At 42.4% G+C, this 23,115-nt stretch overlaps 1 protein-coding gene across 2 annotated transcripts in view; it reads left to right on the forward strand.

Moving 5' to 3' along the window:
- Positions 1–1,110: 1,110 nt before the first annotated feature.
- Positions 1,111–23,115, forward strand: part of Ppm1a (protein phosphatase, Mg2+/Mn2+ dependent 1A) — a 35,224-nt gene continuing 13,219 nt past the window's right edge. The window contains exon 1 of one of the 2 annotated variants that reach the window (XM_060387637.1): positions 1,111–1,151. The gene's annotated coding sequence lies outside the window, so the exon portion shown is untranslated. Of the gene's footprint in view, positions 1,152–1,601; positions 1,965–23,115 lie in introns of those variants that run through there. The other variant, XM_021647250.2, reaches the window with a different exon arrangement.

Genomic DNA, 23,115 nt, shown 5'->3' on the forward strand with positions numbered 1-23,115 from the left:
AACCAGGGCAGAAGACAGAGCTTAGTGGTTGAGCACTTGACTAACAAGCAACCCTCTTTTCAATCCCCAGCATCGCCACTTAACAAAACCTAAATGAACAATTAACATAGATGTATATAATACACAATTAATCCAAAAAGGCAGTCTTTCATTAAAAGATTCTACATCTAATTTAACTTTCTGCATTTGTGTAGAGAATTAAAAACTGTATAGTGAATTTTAATTTAACCTTATACACCTGAAAATGTTACACTTTCATCTTCCTCCCAAGAGACTGAGTGGCCTCCTGGGGAATTGGCAGTCACATTTGATCCTGCTGTTGGGTGTCAGGTGTCAAAGTGAAGGAAACAAAATCTCAAAGAAGTCATCCTGTAAATATCGGAAATGGTTTCCACAACATACAAAGCAGAGAAATAGTTTGCGGGATGATAAGCGGCGAAAGGCAGGTTGCATGTGATTTAAGAGTCAAGACAATGGGTGTTTAGGAGACACGAAGTAGCAGGGTGCAAATTGCTGCAGAAAACACCAGAGATAGAGAGGCCCTTACCGCAATTCATCTTCTTACTGGGAAGAACTCAGTTGGGCTAATAGTTTTGGTATTCGTTTTTCAAGTACTAGCCTGTTTCAACGGAATATTTGGTTTTTCTTTGTATTATACAACATCTTAAACTTCTTTTCCTGCGATTTTGATGTAAGGGTTAAGCGAATGACTGGGAAGCTGGGAAGGCACCCCAGCCAATGGGATCTAGTACTGGTGATGTACTGCTTTTCAGCTCTGTTTCATTGGCTGCCTACGGTTTGTCATTCTATCCCCGGCGTCTGCAAGCAGCGTGGGTCAGGTTTTCTGTGGTCTAGCGAGCTAAACTGGATTTTGGCCGCCCGCACGTGCATTCTGTTACCCTTAGCTCGTCTCTAGCTCTTCATGAAAGCAGCTGTCACGTCTGCGATTATCCTCTTAGATTTTGGAAAACCCTCGGTTTCATCAACCTCACTGGGAGGTCTTTGGAAGTGCCCGTTGAGGCCGAATCACGTGACCGTGTAGCGTGCACACAAATACAATCCGGAATCCCTGGAGCAACCCAGGGACAAACCCGCCAGCAGCTCTAGGCACGTGTCCCAAGGCGTGAACTGGTGGCACACGCACGTCTGTGGTAATGGCCGTGGCACCCGTGTGGGCCTCCTGGGGTCGCAGGGGCAGGCTGACTCCCCCGCGCCGGGCCTTAACCGAGGCTGCGCCCGGAGACTGGCGTCCGTAGGCTCGGGTAAAAGGGGGGAAATGGGCGACGGCGGCCGGGTTTGGAGGGGAGGCCTCCGGGCCCCCACCCGGGACTCCGAGGCTCCCCAGGGACCAGCCCCGGGCGCCGGCCGCCCAACAGCAGCCCCGCTCGCGAGCAGCGCAGGGCAGTGACGTCACCTCCGCCCCTCCCCCGCCCTCGCCGCAGTTCCGGCCCTCCCACATCCGGGTCTCTGGGGCCGCTGGGCCGCGCCGCAGCGGCAGGGCGGGGGAGGGGGGGTAGCGGCGGGGCGGGGCCGGGCCGGGCGGGGGGAGGGGCGGCGGCCTCGAGAGCGCGCGTGCGCGGGGACGCGCTAGAGGCGGCGGCGGCGGCGCGAGGCCCGGGAGCGCGCGCAGGAGCCAGAACGCCGTGGTCTCCGCGCCGGCCGGGTCCGCAGCTCGGGATCGGGTGGCTGGGGCGGGGGGAGGGGGGCCCAGGCAGGTGGGGCGGCAAGCGATGAGTCCTCGGCGCCTCCTCCGCCTCCCGCGGGCCCCGCTCTCTGCCTCCCGCTCCGACGCCCGGATGATCTGAGCCGCGAGGGCTCCGAGAGCCGGGGGCCCGGACCCAGCCCGGCTCCTCCCCTCCTCTGCCGGGGGCCCGGCCGCCGCCGCCGCGGGACCCCGTGCCCGCCCGCCGCCGCCACCGCCGCCCCGGCCGACCGACGGACCCGCCCGCTCGCGGCTGCTCCGGGTAAGCGCGGCGCGAGGGCGAGGGCGGCGGGGCGGGCGGGCGGGCCTGCGCGGCGGCGGCGGCGGCCAGGCCTGGGGCCTGTAAACAAGCCGGGCGTCTGCCCGGGCGATCCCGGGAGGAGACGCGACAACTCCACCCCCTGGGCGGCCTCCTCCGGGAGCCCGCGGCGGGCGGCGAGGGGTTAACGCGCGGCGGGGGCGGGGGCGGGGTGTGCGCGGCGGCGGGGAGGGGGCGCGACCCTCGGCGGCCGGGCGGGGCGGGCCCCAGCCCCCGCGGAACTTTCCGGGAGCCCGGAGCCGGGTCGCCCCTTGAAGCAGCCCAGCCCTCGAGTCCCCACGATTCGGGGACTCGGCCCCTGGGTGGAAAGTGAGAGACCTGCCCCCCCCCCGCCCCAAAACTCGGTAGTCATGCCTCCGCTCCATTCATTATTCCGACTGCGAGCAAACCCATTGAAGTGAACGGCAGGTTTTGCATCATTTTGGCCGCGTATATTGGAGGAAAGTTCTCTATGGTAGAGTTTAGTTGAGAGTTGAGGCGCGGCTCCCTTCTGCGTGTGGGTTGTAAATACGCTCGGGTCCTTTTCTTGAAAGACAGCTGGCTGTGGAGAGCCTTCTGCCAACTGGAGTTATAGATGTTTTGCAGATTTCACCGTCCGAAGTGTTCTCTCTCTCTCTCTTTCTCTCTCTCTCTCTTTCTTCTCTCAGTGGTACTTGAAAATCCACAAAGGTCAGAGCTGCCACCCCCACCTCAAGTTTCCTGCTAGTTGGAATAATGCGCCTGATGTATTTTTAAACGTGGTTAAGAGTATGAGGAGACTGGCATTGTTTGAGGAGAAGAAATGATTTTTGATGTTATGGAAATTAGTAATTTTCAACAGTTGTGAGAAGAAAAAAACAAAACGACAACAACAACAATCTTTTCAAACCCCGGCTTTCAGGTTTCAAACAGGACCACTCTCTCGACGGAGGGGAAACGGTCTCCAGAGTCACAGAACTTAAAGGGTTCTCTTCTGGGCCTTAGGGTTTCTGAGCGTTCACTCCATAGTGAAGCAGTTCCTGGTCCCCAACCTCCCTTTAACCAGACAGAATACTTCATTTTCACACTTTTCTGTGTTCTGGGCCTTTGCCAAAGATTATTTCTGTACTTACAGAGGAAACTGGAGACTAGAAAGATAGTGAGCAGTTTGACCCCTGCTTCTCAACCTTCCATGCTGCCTTTAAATGTCAGCTTTACTGTTTAATCATTTGAAGCACAAAAAGTGCATTTTCTTCGCTGCGTTACAGTTCTGTTCTGGGTTTTTGGTGTTTGTTTTGTTTTGAATTGCTGGAGATTTAGCCCAGGGCCTCTTGTGAGGTACAAGGGTTACGTTCCCATCCCAAGTTCTCTTCATCTGTCTATTTTTGTATATACACCGGATTAAACAACTATGTTGGGATGACTGCTTTTAAACTGGAAGTTTACAGCAGCAACACTGAAATTATAATGAACTACACGTGCAGGTGTGTTCAAAAAATTTTATTTAATACTAAACACTCATTTTACATCTGGGAAGTAATTACGATGGTGGCATAAAATATTAAGATGGATAACGTTTCTCATTAGTTGCCGTGATATATTCCCATATGTCTAAAAACAGAATAATTGGCTATTGGAAGGATCAGGTTGCTTCTTGGAAGGTCTGCATCTCTATATTTTCACATGGCTTGAATAACTATATTTCAGTATGAAGGGCTGAGGTGATAAACCTTAATTACAGCATAACCCGATGAAAGGAGCGCTGCTCTCTAGAAACATGCTGGAAAATATCTGTATTCACAAACGAGTCATTTAATTTTCAGAGTCTCCGCTTCTGTATCAGTAATGCCAAGGGGGTAGTTTATATCATCACATATACTGTCTGTTATTTTTTTTTTGTTATCTTGACATTCTGTGACTGTTACACATACCTTTAACTGATATGTGCCAGCCAGTTAGATGTTTTAGCATTCTGAAGTTGACTTCTTTCTGGGTTCTGTTCTTTTGAAGAGAACCTGAAGCTTGCAGCTGTGCTTTAGGGAAGCTTCCTGTGGTCCTTCTCTTGCCATTGGGAAGAGACAGAAGGATGGACATCCTGTGGAAACAGCATGTGCCTGAAACAGCACGTTTGAAGAAGCTAGGACTCTCAGTAGTTAGACATGAGGCGCATTCTGAGAGTACATTATATATATTATACACACACACACACACACACATACATACATGTGTATGTATGCATACATATATAGAGTTTGGTTAAAGCTGAGTGTTGTTGATTTTGTCCCATTAAACTTTTGTTCGGAAATTTACCTAATACCTAGTTGACCACCCCTCCCCCCAAATGTATAGCAACCTTTTTTGTCACCTGTTAAATATTGCTAAGTGATTACTAAATGTCAGCTTCTTTCTAATTTTTTCAGACCACACCTTGACTGTTTACTATATGGCCAATAAAATATTGCTGATTGTGGTTTAACCAAAATTACTCCTTTACTTGATAATTTTAAAGACTGGATTGTCCTAAAGCTAGTCTGTACGGATACAGAAATAATTCTGATATATATTTGATGTTCCCTTCAAATGATCATCTTTCCATCCTTAATCAAATCAGAAGACAGTCTTAAACAAAAATCAGTTCATGCAGAATTGACACGAAAAGATAAAGTAAGTCATATCCCTGTGACATACATATAGGGGTGGACCTCCAAAGAGGAAAAACAGGTAACACGGAGTAATTGGGAAGAGATTTCTTGTATGTGTTGTCATGTTTGTCCTGCCTTCAGATAACAAAAATAGTTAAAAGTTCTGTTGCCTCACATTATTTTCCTGTTTTTAGCAAGAATGTATATATTTTCTGGCACGTTAGCCATTCTTATGTAAGAAGCTTGGGTAATGTATAGCAAAAGAAAGGTTGATGATATTTTTTAATTAATTAATTAGTACACAGAGTTCTGCTTACATGTACACCTGTATGACACAAGAGGACACCAGTTCTCATTACAGATGGTTGTGAGGCACCATGTGGTTGCTGGGAGTTGAACTCGGGACCTTTGGAAGAGCAGCCAGTCCTCTTAACCTCTGAGCCATCTCTCCAGCCCATATTTTTTCTTCATACTTTTTAATATTTAATGTACTCCATATTATATATTTTAAAAATTTTTTGTTTTGTTTTTTGAGACTGTGTCTCACTACACTGCTTTGGCTGGCCTTGAACTTACAGAGATCCACCTGACTCTTCTCTCCCCAGTGTTGGGATTAAAGGCATTTGCCACCACAAGTGGCTATAAGTAACAATTTTAGACCTCGTTACATGTTTCCAGAATATACACACACATATATTAATGAGTTTAATCTTGTATTACTTGTCTGTATACTACCACACTCTGAACTGTTTTGTTTTGTGTTTGCCAAGGGTAGAGAAAGTATTGAGTGTAGTGAGCTCTATATACCTTTACCTAAAATGTACTAAGACTTGACAATTTTTATAAGAAACTAAGAAGTGAAAATTTATATATGTTGGTAAATTGGACTATCAGGCCTCTGGTTAAGAACATTTGCGGTTCGTGCAGCAAAGATCCGAGATTTGGTTCCCAGCACCTAAATGGCAGCCCATCAGTTACTACAGTTCCCGGGACTCTGATACCTTCTGGCTCCCAGCTGTGGTGAGCAGGCAGACATGTAGACAAAGCATTCATACACATAAATAAATTAGACTGTAGATACTGCGTTTTTGTTTTTTGTTTTTTTGTTTTTGTTTTTGTTTTTGTTTTTGTTTTCAAGACAGGGTTTCTCTGTGTAGCCCTGGCTGTCCTGAATTCACTTTGTAGACCAGTCTGGCCTCAAACTCACAGATCCACCTGCCTCTGCTTCTCCGAGTGTTGGGATTATAGACCTGCGCCACCTTACCTGGCTTATACTGTTTTTAATAGAGATGTCCTAAGCATTGTTTTGAGTGAGTAATAAAGAGGAAACTTTAGTTTTCATAATAATTCTTAATGCTTTTATTTGTAATCTATTAACTCAAGTGTATGTAGTATTAATAGTTGGGCTCTGAATTGAAGTTCTGGATAAATAGAAGTAAGCAAATACTAAAAGCTGTACTTACCAGCAGGGGTGGCGCACACCTTCCCTTTAATCCCAGTGTGTGGGGGAGGCAGAGGCATGTAGATCTCTGTTAGTTCAAGACCAGCCTGGTCTACAAAGCAAGTTAGTTCCAGGACAGACAAGGATACAGACAGACAAGGACAGACAGAGAAATCCTGTCTGGAAAAACAAACAAAAAAGCCCTATAGTCTATTGACAGTTTATTTGCATAAAGCTTTAATTATTTCACAGCAGCCCTCTAACGTTAGTACATGATGTTATCTCCTCTTAATAATAGTTTTCCACCTCTTTGTTCAATCAACCCTGACTCAATATTTTTAAGTTGTAAATGTTTCTAAACATTTATAGACTCTCATGTAATATTCCCTGAACAGTATAGCTTAATTTACTCATCATTTCCATCGTATTTGGTATTAAAGTGATCTGAAGGTGACTTAAAGTATACAAGTGGATGGAAATAGGTTACGTGGAAATACTACACCATTTTAAATGAGGGACGTTGCAAAATCATATCTATAGATTTAAAAATAGTCTTAAAATAGCCCTGAGTGGATTCTCTCAATTAAAAAGACCTTGTTCCTGGAACCAGAATTTTCAAAGCTCAATGTTAGTATTTCTGAATCATGGCTTTCTGGATTTTAAATTAGTAAATGTATGTCGTTGTCTTCATCTGCATGAATCCCCTCAAAAAGGATGATGTGTGGTGATGCTTATTTTTTTCATTTCCAGGGCTTTGGACATTAAAGCCCAAAATTCTGTCCTGCACCCGCCACTGTGAGATTGAGGAGTAGCGTTAATATACTCTTGAATGGCTGAGAGCCTTAGTAGAGAACCTGAGGAACTATTTCTGAGTAGATGAAACCAGTGCAGCCTCACGGAAGGGTCCATTAAGAAGTAGGGGCAAGACTACTCTTCAAAAGCTAGAACCCGGTCTGCTTCCCACAGAGTGGATGTTCTTGACTGATTCACTTGATTTTAAGCCTCAGGTCTTTACAAATCTGGCAAACAGAAATGTCTTTTACAAGGTCGTAAACGTTGGGTGGAATAAAGATTTGTATTGGTCATGGTGGCTCATGCCGGCACATGGTGTGATCTCTGGAGTTTCATGCCAGCCATTCTGGTCTATATAGGGAGCTAAAGGTCTGCCAAAGCTACATAGCAAGACCTTGACTCAAAAGAGGGCTGGGACACATGGCATTTTCCATCATAAAGAAAGTACCAAGTACATGGTAGCTATTGTTACTAAGTATATGGAAGTTTAAGATCCTGAGGGAAATAACTCTCAGAATGTGATTAGAAAATTGAGAACATGTAAAGACTGTTGGTATATGCACAGAATGAAAGTTGAGTAAGAAGAAAGTGAAACTTTTACTTGGTTTTCTAGGGTTGGAAAGACTCATGGATGGGTTTGAAGTTGGTGGTGAGGCAATAGTAGATGGTAAAATTGATGGTGAAGAATAGCAGTAATAAAGCAAAGGTGAGAATAAGTTGGGAAGGATAGAGTTGGTATTTTGAAGAGGAGTTAAATTTCATGGCCAGAAAAGATAAAAATAAAGAAACTACATTATTCTGCTTGACTCAATTATGCCTGTTTTAGAAACCCCTAAAGGACATTAATAAGACTTTGTGACTGTTCTGGGTTAAATAAGGCTGAACACTTGAAGTCTTACTACCTCAACCCGGAGCAGCACCAGCACTGTGACTGGCCTCTCCCCACTAATCCTGTACCACCACTAATCCATTCTATAAATACAACATTCTTCCCCAAATAATGTTCGTCCTCTTGCTTCAGTGCTTCCCATTTGGCCCCTTCTATGCTTAAATCCAGGCATTGCCTGTCTCCATCAGACGCACCCCCTGCCTCGGGAGTGCATCCATACTTCTTCTCCAGGGTCTTCTTCATAATAGTCTGCAGTCTGGAATTTGTTCCAGCCCCCTCCCTCCTTTAAATCAGCTCATTTTTAATAGCATGCCTGTTACTTCTTTATGACTTTTAAATCATGTATTTTACTTCTAGGTATTATATATCTTAATTGTGCTTTATTTTTAAAGGGGAAATACAAAAGTTAATTCCCAGGAACCACCACAATGCTATGTGGATAGTGGACATCCAGGTGTTTGTAGGGATAACCCTATCAGTGGGTATCACTGCTGGAGGAGGGGGAAGTGGTTTTGATCTCTCTGAGAGCAGGCTTTGAAGTGTGAGGGTTCTATACGTATGAGGCAGGAGAAGATTCTTACGTTGGTGTGCAGCATAGGTTGTCTGATTGTGGGCCATAATCTGACTTCTTATTTTTTGGCTTTGAGGGTTAATAGGACATTTATAATCACATTCCTTTTCAGAGCAGCTGACATGACAAATATTATCATGGCATAGTTATTCTTGTAATCACAGGGGAATTATGGAGTCACAGGAATTTGACAGTATATTAGTTAAAGGAAGACAGAGTTGTCAACAGATTTAATCTGAATCAGATTGCTAACATGTAGTCTGCTCATATATACCTCTAAGCTAATCTTTACAGATACTCAAAATGTTAAACTTATTTCCAGTATTTAGAAAATATGTGTTAATATTGTGTTACTAGATTTTAAGTGGGTAACTTCCTGAATAGTCAGTGGCTTCAATTCACTTATTGGACCATGATGCGAATGAGAGTCGTGAATTTAATTTTTATGTGCCTCTTATTTTTCTAACCTTGACATTGACCAGTAACAAGCATTTATATTAACAGGTACTCGTAGAAGATATTTTAGATTATCTCTTCAAAGCTTTGCAATTATTCCTTTTAGATAGATAACATTTTTAGTTATAGGCTAACAAATGAGGAAATTGAGACAGAGCTTTATAGCTGGTAAAGCCAAATGCGTGTTCTGAAACTTTGGAAAGTAGCTCTAAATGTGGGTCGGTACACTTTTTTTTTTAAACTTTTTTATTGATTCCTTGTGAGTTTCACATCATGTATCCCACTCATCTCCCTGTCCCCTCATGTGCACTTTTCACCATTGCAACCCCTCACCCAAATAAAAAAGAGAAAAAAATCTCATCGTGGAAGCATCTCTCATATGTCACAGTGGGTGCCACATTATATTCCTCTGTCCACACATCTTCACTTGCAGGTGTTCATTGCAGTGAGTCATTGGTCTGGTTCAAGATCTGGCTTCTGTGACACCATCAATATTGGCTCCTCTTCTGGACTCCTCCCAGTTATCCTGTTGTTGTCCTCTGTCATAGAGATCCTGCAGCTTTGGAACAGCAGGACCAGCCCTTTTTTCATGTCCCAACTGTTCCCAGATGGGCCAACTCAGAGCCCTAGATCTGGGCCTGAGTGGCTGCCAAGCTGGTCAGCAAGCTGGCTGTGCCTTATCCACACCAGCAGGGCAAGTTCTCCAGCACTGCTCTGGCTAGGCCACCCAGTGCCACCATGAGCAGGAGGCAGGGTCAACTTTCCTGCACCTATGCACTCAGAGCCCGCTCCACTGTGTCGCCCAGTCAAGGCACTGGTCTGGTCTGTCTCCACTGAGTGCTACAGCCAGTGAGGGGGCAGGGCCAGCTCTTTGTTCTTATGCCCTCAAGCCCAAATACTGACAGTGGCAAGGAGCCTGGGGGTAGGGACATCCACTACCGCTGACCCCTGTAACCCATGCCACTTCCACACAGCTAAGTGACAGGGCTGGCTCACCTGTACTGCCGCCGCCAGGCCAGCTCTACTGATTGCACTTTTACTGCTGCTGTTGAGAGTCTTTGCATACGAAGGATATGACTTCAGTTCTATTGTGTCCAAAGAATGTGACTCTTGTGGTGACTTGGAATCTAATATAGCAGTGCATAAAACATGTGAAAAACACATCATTTTGTCATGTTACCTTCCTTTAGAACTTTTCACCAAGCTGAACTATACATATATACTCAAACAAACACACATACACTCCTGGGGTACAGTACAGAAGAAAGTCCTTGAAAATTGGGGCCTTGTTTCAATCATTGGAAATAGGCCTTCAGTGTGTGTCTATTTAATCATTTCATTCTCTTCTGGTTTCTGATCACATGACAAAAAATTAAATGTGAACTAGAACTGTCAGACTATGAGAAAGCATAGGTCATATGTAATTCAGTTTAAATAAAGCCTAGTACTATACATTTATCTACAAGACTGTCTGAAGCAGAGGTAGAAAAAAATCATTTTTTATGCATGCTATGTGAATCTGAACTATTTTAGTGAATGTGTTATTGAAGAACTATATGTTCTGTTTCAAAGAATAATATAATTGATTACCAGCTTTGAATGCCTAAATTCTTAGTGCTGCTTCTTTTAGTATGATTGGTAGAAACTTTAATCAAATTTGTTATTACATCTATAAGATCTATAAAATGTTGTTACATGTATAAGGTGGTTTGCCTTCCTTGTTAACAGATTCAGAAGTGAAAAAATAAAGCATGGCTATGTATTTTGTCTTGTTTTTGTTTTCTATGCAAAAATCTCAGAACTTGTCAGGCTTTAGAAAATCATCTTTGCAGCTTGTCATCATTGCTTTAGAGTGGTGGGGAGTGAGTGAGCTTGTCCTGGCTGGGCATGCAGGAGACGGTTTCCAGCGAGATATGGAAGGCTTTGGATGTCGAGGGGTAGATCTTTGAAGTGGCAGCTTCTGTTGTGTGGTCAGCCCACAGTTTAGGCCATATAAGTAAGTTCAGATCTGTCATCTGTCTGCAAACATGTGTCTTGCTACTGTGGGTCCTCCATCATCTGTCAGTCACGGGACTGCTGGCCCTATACTGGCTGTGGGTCATGGGAAAGGAGCTCCATTATTACAACCTCAGGGCTGTGCCAGAGGGAGTGGCTCCTGCTCCCCTAAGTGGCTTTTCATGTAAAAAGACTTTTTAATTAATTTATTCATAACCCTCCAGGTTTATGTTTTCCTGGGATAGGGATCTCATTAGGGTGCCCAGGCTGGTCTCCAAACAACTCAATGCAAGAGATATTGCCACCTTATTCTCCTTCCCCACTTCACATGAGCACTGCCATGCCCAGCTCAGTATTTTCATATTTATATCTATTATGAGTGTTTCTGTGGCTGTGAAACAGAGTGGACTGTGCAAGATAAACAAGATGGAAATGCTAAGACTTTGTTGGTGGGTCAGCTTCCATGAAGATGGTAGCTGCTATTCATTTCCTGCACACATGTATCCTATCAGGTGTTACCCTGTGCTAACTACCAAAAGGCATGCCCTCTTCCCTTATGGAGCTTAAATGTACAGGGAGAGGCTGCTCTGGCAGTGATGGCTTCCAGAGGAACTAAAAGCCTCTGTGAGCCTGTGGCTGAAAGACAGCTCTATTTCCCGAGACAATGGAAGTGGTAGCCATAGGACATTCCTTGTGGGCCATGTCATTAGAAATGAGGTTATTCAGATGTAGGTGGTAGTTGGATAGAACTTTTTCGTCTTAATTTTTATTCTTCCTTCCTTTCCCAGCATCCTTATCCACAGGAAATATGTGTGTCAGTGTGTAGATTGAGTGCATGTTTGTGGCATTTGTCCTGGAAGACAGATCTCTCAGAAGTCTTGTCAGGCAGCTGTTGTTGACTGTCTTTCCTAGAGGGACTTTTCATATGTAAAATATTCAGAAGCCCCATGAATTTCCTGTGTTGAAGCATTTCTCACCTCAAATGTTAAATAAGTTACGTTGCTCCATTTGCACTTAGTATACAAGGTTTTTAGTAAATGCTAAAGACATTCAGTTGAAAAGAGATGACCGGCTCAGGAAGTCAGCTGGTGTTTTCTGGGTAGCCAAATCTGAATCGTTAGCAAACGAGGGATTAGCTCTATTTTAAAATTTGCAGTTATTGCTCAAAACTGATAAATTTGGATCAGTTAGCAGATAAGGCCAATTGAGGTTGTACATATCAAACATTCTTAGAAAACTTCATAGTTGAAATAGTTCTATGCCATTTAAATCCGTATTATAATTGTTGGAGAAAATGGGTCAGTCTGTAATTTTTGTAGTCGCTAGAGCCCTCTAACTAAATTTAGCTCAGGTTTTTATTCAGGTAGTTATTCAGTATACTTGTAAAATTTACTTTAAAAAATTGTGTAAGACACATGTAGGTAAAATATGAGACAACCACTTTATGCGTTACGCAATCCAAATCTCAGCAGGTCTAGAAGATTTGATAGCACTCTGAAACTGTTGCCAGCATCTGTACAAACGCCAACTAGCTGGAATAATTGTAAACTTTTACCTGGTCTGGCAAGAACTAGTTCTGTTTTAATAGTTTCGGTTAAAAACATGACCTTTGCCTTCTTTTAGTTGCTTCAGTTGATTCTAGCTGCATTTTGAATGCTTTAAAGTTTTTATTTGGGACCATATTTAATACAGGTGTTCATTTGCATTATTTGAAGCTTTTTGCAGTTAAAGTAAATAATTTAATTGAAAAATAAATATTTAGTTGAGGCTGTATGATGAAATATTGGGCAGCTGAGAAATTTTCCAATAATGTCTTTCACCTTTCAAAAAACAAATAAAGATCTTTTCCATATTAGTATGTCTAGTCTTGTGGCCATTTGTTTTAGCCATTTATGTAATAACACAGAGAAAGCTATAGCAATTGTCCTAAACAGCTTTTATAGCTCATGTCATGAATTTGCCCATTTAAAGTTTAGTAGCTTTTCTGGTATGTTCGCAGAATTATGTGGCCATTACTGCAGTTGCTGTGTGTGCGTGTTTTTAAACTGTTTGGGGCCCAGGATCTTATTGTTGTCTTCCAAACTGGTCTCCAGTTCTTGGGTGTGTACTCCTTCCTCCTACCTTAGCCTCCCGAGGCACTGACTGTGGGTGCAGTGGTGCTTCCTTCCCCTAGTTCAGGCAGGGTATTTCCATGGTCCCAGAAATAACTTATCCCCCCCAGGACTCAGTCCCTGTTCCTCTCTCTTCATCCTTAAAATCTGTTTATCTCTTTCCTGTCTATAGATTTGCCTATATGAGTATTTGGTATAAATGCAATGCAGGTAACTTTGATCAGTGATTTTTTTTTTTTTAACCCCTGAAAACATCATGAATGTGCAAAAAGAGAGCTACTTAGAGATAGAATGAATCATCCAAATAATGATTGCTTCTTTATTCTCTGACTAGGGTTAAAAAAAAATTGGTAATTCAAAGATTGTGACCAAATTTAAATCAAGAATTGAACTTGTCCCTGGCATAACTGAATGTGTGCTGTAGACCTCTAATGCTTTTGATGGTTGCTTAGTAGCTGCTTGGCTTTTTAAAAATGCTGCTATTGTGGTCTTGTTTGTTTGTTTGTTTTTTAAAGCCAAGAATATTTTGTGTCTAGCTTATTTTATATGTATGAGTGTGTAGCCTGTCTGTATGTATGTATCATGTGTGTGCCTATGCCCTTAGAGGTTAGAAGGAGGCACTGGGTCCCTTGGAACTGAAGCTAACAGGTGATCGATTGTGAGCCACAATCGATTAATTAAGGACAAATGATGGAAATATGTTGTGTTTTCTTAGATTGAAGTTTATTATTTTAACAGATAAAGTTGTCTGAGTTAAACTGAGCGTGTAATAGAAACAGGTCTAAAATGTGTATACTATTTGTTTTAATGATAAGGATACTTTGTAAATATATATCTACATTAACTTTTATAAATGACCTGAATTATAGGAGAAACTTAAGGATAATTGTAAGGATATTTATTGAATTTTTTTTTTTTTAATATGTAGGTCCTGGGAACTAAAGCCAGGTCTGCTCTAACAACATGGGTTCTTAAATGCCAAGCCTTCCCTCCAGCCCCGTATGTACAGTTTTTTAAGAAGATGATGAAAGTAGCCCCCACCAGCTTATAAACGAATTTTTGTTTCATTTTTGTTAGCATACTGGGTTTCGCTGCTGTCTTTGTGCGTGTGTTATGACTTACCTGCTCTTTAGAGTTGTCCTCTTTGCTGCCCAGCCCCAGCTTCCTCCTCCATTTTTATTGGTCCCCCTCCTCCTCTGAAAGAGTGCCCATCTGTGTGAGGGTTGTGTGTGTGTTGAAAGCGTGCAATGGTAGTCTTTTTAAATTTATTTATTTCATCTAATATTGTCTCTTCTCTGTTACTGCAGATATTTAGTTCTTTGTATCAGAAATAAGGTCTGGAATATTTTGGATATAATTTTTTAAGGACAAGTGGTAAAAATGTGTTATATTTTCTTAGACCAAGTGGGTTCTTTTTTTTTTTGAGGTTTATTATTTTAACAGATAAAGTTACCTGAGTTAAATTGAGCCTGTAATAGAAACAGGTTTATAATGTATGTACTATTTGTTTTAATGATATTTTGTAAAAGACTTCCATATAAATTTACATTAACTTTTATAAATGACCTGTATTATAGGAAGGAACTTTCAGGATAATTGATTTTTATCTAGTTAACCTGCAGGTTCATTGGTTTTTTGTTTTGAAATAATAACTGAATCAACAGAAACCTGAGGAAATATAATTCTGACATTAGTGTGACATTCTAAAAAATGTTGGCTTGGTAAACTGCCAACTAAGATACTCTGTAAGAAAATCTATGCCGGGCTGGGGAGATGGCTCAGTGGTTAAGAGTGCTGCCTGCTCTTCCAACGGACCAGGGTTCACTTCCCAGCACCCACATGGCAGCTCACAACTGTCTGTAACTACAGTTCCAAGGGATCTGACACCCTCACGCTAATGCACATAAAATAAAATTATTTAAATAAGTTATGTATTTACAAAAGGAAAATCTGTGCTGCTGACATAGGTGTCTCCAACGTGCACAGGGCAGCTCACAATTGTTCTGACTCCTGTTCCAGGGGCTCTGCTGGCGTGGATATCTCTTTTGATGTCAAGTTTTTTAGGAAACGAGCTATTAGAGCATTTGCTAAATGAGCTTTGGCTCTCTGTACGTGAGGCTCAGGCAATAGGCTTGGGGCTGGCACCACACAAGCACTGAGTACCCCAAGCACGCAAGTGGTGTGCAGATGTACACCAGGCGGGACGCCTCCACACAAATAAGGCTAAGAAGGTTTTTTCAAAAGAAGCTGGTAGGTGAAAAATAAGTTTGTGTGCAGTGACTAGTGAGATCGGTCGATGTTCCGTGTATTTATTGGCCATTTGTTTATTTACTTATTCATTTAATTGCCTGTTCATATTTTTCTTCCCATTTCATTTCCTTTGAAGTGTTTCTTCTTTCCAGAAGTGGAAGTTAGAGGGTTAGGACTTCTGGGTCTCAGGCACAGGTCCAGGCCCCTGGCTATGGCAGACTCGGTTTCAAAATGATAGTTTTTGCCTTAAAAGCCATTTACATGTTTTAGGATTAATTTTTGTTTCATACATTGCAGATTCTTAGACTTGTTTGACTTTCAGAATGTTTTGTTATCACTGTTGGGCTGTGTTGTTTTTGAGGTAGAGAGGGTCTTGCTTTCCCTTACAAATGTAACCTGCCTCAAACGCTTCCTGCTACAGGCTCATGAATTTCAGTGCAGAGGCTTCTTCAGCCGCAGCTCCTCGATCCTCTGGAGCCAGCCTTGGCAGCATCCCTGCTATTCTTAGAAAGCCCTTTCTGCATAGACCATTCCAGAAACCTTTCCGGGGTCCTGGTGTGGCTCTCCACCAGTATTGGGGGTGAGTCTTCACTCTGGTTATCTATAAGGTGGAGCAGGCCAGCTGTTGTCGCCATGGCTGAACCTGTCCCGTATTTCCTCCCTGAAATCTCAGTTCTTTTTTACTCATCAGGTTTTTGTTTCAGCACTGCCTCTTACATACCTTGATTGTGCAAATTCTCATGATGCTTGAGAATGTGTCACCATCACGTTTGTTTTGATGCATTTTGAAATTTCATCAGGGTCTGGGAACCTAAAGGCCTACTTGTGATGATTATATTGAGTTTATAGCCCACTAAAACTAGATGATAGCCACTTTTATAATGATTCTGTCTAGGTAAAAGTCTCTTATTCTCGTTAAGGGTCCTACTTTCTCCTGTTCTGAACTTCTGTGGCCAGGTCTTAGGTTGCCCAGGCTGGCCTTGAACTTGGTAGCCTCCCTCAGCTGCCCAGAAGCTGGGATAATGGACATGTGCTGCCATACCAGTTTGAACATTTCTTACTTTTATTGCTGTTTTCTCTTAATTTTTCTAAATGACAGTTGTGAATAACATACTTAATGACTTCTATATCCATATAACCTTATGATTTTTTTCATGTGTAAATGTTAGGTTTTCAGTAGTTGTTGGTGACAAACAATTTGATTTATTATCATTTTGTGTCTCTATCTCACCTTATTGACTAGTCTTTCTGGACATTGCTAAGCAACAGGAATAATACCTTGTTTTCTTTCTTAGGAATTGTTCTAATCACAGTGTTTTATATTTGACTTTAAATATGAATTACTAAAGAATGAATTTTATCAAAATGTCTTTTAGTGTATGCTATAGTTGTGGAGTTTTTTGTTGTTGTTGTTTGTATTTTGAGTTTTTTTTTTGAGATGGTCTCACTAAATAGCCGTTGCTGACCTGGAACTTGCTGTGTAGACCAGACTAGCCTCAAACTCAATGAGATTCACCTGCCTCTGCTTCTGGGATTAAAAGCCTGCACCACTGCGCATGAATTCATGATCGCCGTTTTGATTCTGCAAAGAAATCGGAAGCCAGGCTGATTTCTCTCTTTTGAGGAGGGGTTATGTTAAGTTTGTCTGAATCACTATGCTACTGAATTTCATTACTTTTAGCAAATTATGCTTTGATGCTGGCTAACTTTTACTAAATGTAAATTTATTCTGTGATTAGTAAAACCTTTCAGGCACATGTCCCCCAAAAGCTATGAGTATAGCACAACATTAAACTGTAAACCTGAAACATTCTGAGTTTTGTTTGTTTTGTTTTGTTTTCGCTGGGTTGTGCAGCTCTTGACTGTGAACTTTGTAGGTGACAGCCATGCTGCGCTGTCTAAAGCACTGTTGTTTGTTTTCCTCCTGCTTAGATTTGTTCCTTCTTCGTGCAGTTTCTCCCTGCTGCTTGATTTTCTTACAGTGTTCTAGGTAGATTCTGGGCCTGCTTACTCGGCACTGTTTCCACCCACTTACTTTGTCATTGGCTGGATGATTTTCTCAGTTCCGTCTCCAGAGTCAGATCATTTGCTTCTCTCAAGTTTACTCATGCTGCCTAAAATGTTGCAATGTTTCTTTATCTCCTAAATTAATATCTTAGCTTTTTAATGATTTTTTTTTGTTGTTTCTTATTTTTCTTGTTTCAGGTTTTTAAATTTTTTTATGTGTAATTTAGTTTTTGTTTTCCAGAGTAAATCAGAGTGGACACATTCATGACTACTTTTTCAGAATTTCTGTATTTAGGTTCCATAATTTTTTGGAGTATATTTTGTTCTTTTGACAATTTCACACATGTATATAATATATCTTGATCATATCCAATCCAAATCCCTTTTCCCCCAGATTCCCCTCCCACCTTAATGCCCTGTCATCTTTGTAATTTTTTTTTTTTTTTTTACCCTACTGAGTTCAGTTGGTGCTGCGTGAATGTGCTTTTATGTGAGGCCATCTACCAGTGGTGGGCAACCTCCCAGCAGCCCTCAGCTGCCATAGCTTCTCAGCTGGGAACGGGAGGCTCTGAAGCCACTCTGTTCGCTGGAATTGCCTGGCTTAGCCTTGAGCAGGTCCCCATAGCTGCTGCTGAGTTCGTAGCATTCCTCTCCATCCTCCAACTCTTGCATCCTCTCCTCCGCCTCTTCCTCAGTGTTCCCTGAGCCTCGGCAGTGGCAAGGAGAAGGGAAGAGCATGATATAAATATCCCGTTAGGGCTGGCACTCAGCTGTCACAAGTGCTGTTCTCAGCACTTTGACTGGTTATGTCTGCCTTGACTGACGCCCACTACAAACAGCAGCTTCTCTGACCAGACCCAAACCAAGAACAGCGTTAGCCTGTGGGTATAAATGTAAATATTTAAAGGCAGTTTGGCAAGAGATTTTAGCAACACTCCAGGAGTACGCTTCCCCCGAAGTCACTGGTTCCCAACCTTCTGCTGCTGCAGCCCTTTAGTACAGTTCCTCATGTTGTGACCCCAATCATAAGGTTATTTATTATGGAGTTACAGTTGCATAACTGTAATTTTGCTACTGTTACGAATCGTAATGTTTTCCAAGGTGACCCCTGTGAAAGGACCCCCGGAGGAGTTGTAACCTACAGGTTGAGAGCTGCTACCCTGTGGTCCATGATCTCCTCAGCCCTGAGCCCTTGACCAGGTTTATAATACCAGGCACCCTTCCCTCCAGTGGAGCAAGCCTGGGGTCCAGTCAGAAAGTAGTCGATCGCCACCGGTCCTGCAGTTTTGACCACCTTCCCTGTGAGGTGGGTTTTGTAACAAGCAGGGTCCACCACGGGGTAAGTCCACTTATTTTTTTTTCTCTCCTGCTGGCATGCATAGCAACTTCCAGCACTGTGAAAGGTAGCCGGCAGGTTGGTTTTTATTTCCAGGTCGGCTCTAGCTTCGAAGTTCCACAAACTTTGTTTCTGTTTTCTGTTTACGCCAAAATAGTGTGACTAGAAAATCCACTTGTCAGAATATCTGGTCATTTATATTATCTTATCTTCCCCGTGGAATTTAAACTGCCATACTGAATTATATAGACTTACAATTTATTATGACCATTCTTTGAGGAGTATAGTCGTCCTCTTAGTTTGAGGTAGGGAAGAAGAAAGCTTTTCTCCTTTGGCTGTTAAAATTACTACAGATTACCATCTTTTCCAGTAGCAGGGCTCAATACTGGGTATTATGTCAATATTCACAACTGATACAATGAATTATAATATAAAGTTGGTGGCTTAAAACAGTTTAGAATAATTGTACCCTTTTACAGTTGTAACGTAAGTTTCACTTGGTCTGAGTCACAGTCAAGGGGTTGCAGGAGTGTGCTCACACCAGTGGCTCTGGGAGACTCCTCCCCTCGCTTTCCCCACCTGCTTGTCTGTCAACAGTCTGTCCTTCCCTTGTAGGCGCATTAGTCCGAGTCTCGCTGACCATCTTCAGATTTCTCTGTCCGTCAGGTGACTTTGTGTGCCAGCTATTTTCTAACTCTTCTAAGCACTTGTGGCTGCATTTGTAGACATGGATCATCCAGGATTACTTTCCCATCTCAAATTCCCAATTTAATCATATCTACAAGACTGTCTTTTCCTGACCTCCAAATTAGGTAGCATAGGATTAAGGCCTGGTAATTTCAGGAGCCATTATTCAGCCCACAACAAGTATCATTTCGTTTTGCTGCTTTCAAATGAGACTCAAAATTAGACTAAAGCCCCAGATTTTATGCTGTTAATTAGAATCTAGTGGTATTTTCTTTGTATGAAATGACAGTGCACAGATACTGTGGTGGGAAAGTGGGTGAAATGAGTTCAGCCTTGTTACTGGGAGCAGCGAAGATTCCAGGGGATCTTGTTTGGGGAAAGAAGCTAACAGTTTGTGACAGTCAAATTGCACTCCTGTTGGTGGTCTTGATTTTTAGTTACTTTTTTTTTTTTAATATCTTGCAAGTTTATCTTTCTGTAGTAAAATAATGTGACAGTTTTAAGAATAACAGGTTTTATTGTTTTGGTTTTTTTCCAGGCAGGGTTCTGTGCAGCCCTGGCTGTCCTGGAACTAACTCATTCTTCAGACCCGGATGGCTTCTGCTTCCCAGATACTGGGGTTAAAGGTGTGAGCCACCGCTGCCTGGCTAAGAATGACTTTTTTAAAGTGGGAGTTTATTGACCAGATTTGTACTTACTGTTTTGTGCTGTTTACGTTCTTCAGACCTTCAGGGTTTTTTTGGTTTTTTTTTTTTACCATAACTTCTTACACATTTTCTAGTACAAGATAATTGGCAAGCAAATAAAATAATTTGCTAGCAAGGGAAGTTAGACATTAAGGTAAAAGGAACTGTCTAATATCACATATTATACAGATATACCATTTTACATTTTTGTTTTTGTTACATTTATGTATGTAGGGGGAGAGGTTACATATGGCATGCAAATGGAGATCTAAGGACAGCTTGTAGGATTCAGCTCTTCTACCAGTTGGTTCCTAAGGTTTGAATTCTAGTCATCAGATTTGGTTGTAATCTCTGAGTGAGCTGTCTTACCAGCCCAGCCCTAGCCATAACTTTTCATCTTAATCGTAATATGAAAGTGTGTTTCTGTTCTCCTGATTTTTTTGTTGTTGTTGTTGCTTTTTGTTTTTTTCAATAATTTATTTAATCACTTTACATCCCGATTGAAGCCCCTCTCCCCTTTCCTCCCAGTCCCACCCTCTCACCCACCTCCTCATGGTACTAACCCACCCTGGCACATCAAGACTTAGCAGGGCTAAGCGCATCCTCTCCCTCTGAGGCTAGACAAGGAGGTCCAGCTAGGGGAAGGGGATCTAAAGGCAGGCAACAGAGTCAGAGACAGCCCCTACTCCTCTTGTTAGGGGACCTACATGATGACCAAGCTGCACATCTACTACATATGTGTAGGAGGTCTAGGTCCAATCCATGCATGCTCTTTGGTGGTTCAGTCTCTGTGAGCCCCCATGGGTCCAGGTTGGTTTACTCTGTAGGTCTTCTAGTAGTGTCCTTGACCCCTGCAGCTCCCTCAGTTCTTCTTCCTGCTCTTCCACAAGACCCCCTGAACTCCGCCTGTTGTCTGGCTGTGGGTCTCTGCATCTGTTTCCACCAGCTGCTGGGTGAAGCCTCCCAGTGGACAGTTATGGTAGGCTCTTACCTGCAAGCGTAGCAGAGTTTCATTAATAGTGTCAGGGGGTTGCATGTCTCCCATTTTTTTTTGAGAAAGGTCTCTCTATGTATCCCTTGCTGTCCTGCTCTGTAGACCAGACTGGCCTCAAACTCAAGGAGATCCACTTGCCTCTAACTTCTGGGATTAAAGTGCTGGGATTAAAGGTGTGTGCCCCCATGCCTGGCTAATCTTCTGGTATTTTATAGTACTTTGCTGTTAATTTAATAAAGGTATGTACTGTTTGCCTAGTATTTACATGACTGGGAATTTTCTTAGTTCTTTATAAATTATGATTTTGTTTTTCTGGATATATTAAGAGTTCAGGGAGAGATGGCTCAATGGTTAAGAGCACTGGCTGCTCTTCCAGAGGACCCAGGTTTGATTCCAGCACTCACATGACAGTTTTCACATGGCAGAGAAACAAAAATGCAGGCAAAATACTCAAACACAAAATAAAGACAAATCTAGTATTTTAATTAAAAAAAAAAAAAGAGTTCATCTTGGGGTAGTGCTACCTATGTGTGCAAACGGACAAAATAAAAGTGTACTATGCATTGATAATAATGGTAGCTTGGAGATTAAGGTTTGATTTAAAAAAACTGTAAGCTTTCAAATATTTAAGAAGCATAATCCATGAGACTTGATGGAAGAGCTTAGGGAGGCAGCATATGGAAGGTCTGGGAATAGCCCTGAAGAATACCAGTGCTTAATGGCTGGGGAGGTGAGGGTTAGCTTCCTAGGGAGACGAGGAGGAGACCACTGGGAGTAGTATGGAAATCGGGTGTGTAGCAAAGTCAGGGAAAGAATGCTTCAGCAGGGATCAGAGTGTTGAAGAGTGCTGTGAGCTGTCGGTTAGATAGCAGCTGGGAGATGGTAAGAACACCGGCTGCTCGTCCAGAGGACCCAGGTTCAGGTTCCAGCACCCACATGCTGGCACACAGCTGTCCGTAGCTCTAGTTCCAAGGGATGTGATGCATGCCTTCTTCTAGCTTCTGTGAAGGCCAGTAGAGCTGCGTCGTACTGATACACATCAGGCAGAACACCCATACACACGAGAGAGACATGAATACAGTCTGTGTCCCCACCCCCAAAACAAACAAACAAAAAACCCACAACTCAAAATTGATTAAATACAGTGTCTTGGAGGAGTATCAGCACTTTTCAGAAAGGTTAATTGAAAAGGAAGAGAGAGGAGATGGATGGCTAGAAGAGTTTACATGAAGATTTTGGTGGGTGACTTGAATAGTTCTTAAGTCACACTCCAAGGCCTGGTGTGGCACAAACTTTTAACCCCAGTATTCTTAAAACAGTGTAAGTTCAAGGATCTCTGAATTCGAGGCTAGTCTTACTTACATAGCAAGTTCCAGGCTAGCCAGGGCTACTCTGCAGAAACCCTGTCTCTAAAAGGAAGAGTCAGGTATATTTCAATTGAAAGATACTGATGTGGAGGAGCCAAGTAAGATAATGGTGTAGGAGCCCAGAAAAGTCATCTGAAATTCATTTAAGCCTGGGCTGCCGCTCTCATAGAAGGGTTTGTTGTGGACAAGAAACAGTTTCTATTAGAATACAAATATATGGGGCAGGATGAGATCTGAAAGGAATTTAATCACATTTGCTGACTACCACTCCCATAGCTGTCTCTGTTTTTCATCCTTGTCTTTCATTTCCAGAAAACTATTTTCAGAATGCCTTAAATTGTCATCTCATCTTGATGGTTGGTTTCTGGCTTGTAGCTAATACATTTTACCTCTTTTTGACTTTCGATAACAAACACAATCTTTTGTATATAAGATGCAGTGTGTGTGTGTGTGTGTGTGTGTGGCCTTTAATCACAATTGTAGATTTTTTTCTTTCTTGGAAGTACAGGGATTTAGGAAATTATGTAGACTTGCAGGCAGGGAATAATGTTAACTCTGAAGGAAGTTGTTTTTGTGTTTTGTTTTGTTGTCAGAAAACCTTAACCACTTCCTATTGTCTTTAATTATTCCCATGTACATGTGATGGCATGTATAGAATTGGAGTGCAAATCTAGAAATCTGGATCCTCTTCTCAGCCTTACCTCTTTTTCCCTGTACCTTCTTATTTATAAAATAGGTTTTGACAGATTGCTTCTGTATTTATATCAAAATTAGGTTTGTAAATATAAATAAATGTGTTTCTGTTATGTTTGTCTCTTGTTAGCTCTTTCCTCCCAGTTTGTTGTAGTTTGTATGCACTCTTTTTCTCATTCTGTGGATAACCTGAAGTAGCTGCCTTAATGAATCACAGCT

This window comes from Meriones unguiculatus, chromosome 7 (genome assembly GCF_030254825.1).
Source record: "Meriones unguiculatus strain TT.TT164.6M chromosome 7, Bangor_MerUng_6.1, whole genome shotgun sequence".
Taxonomy (NCBI): domain Eukaryota; kingdom Metazoa; phylum Chordata; class Mammalia; order Rodentia; family Muridae; genus Meriones; species Meriones unguiculatus.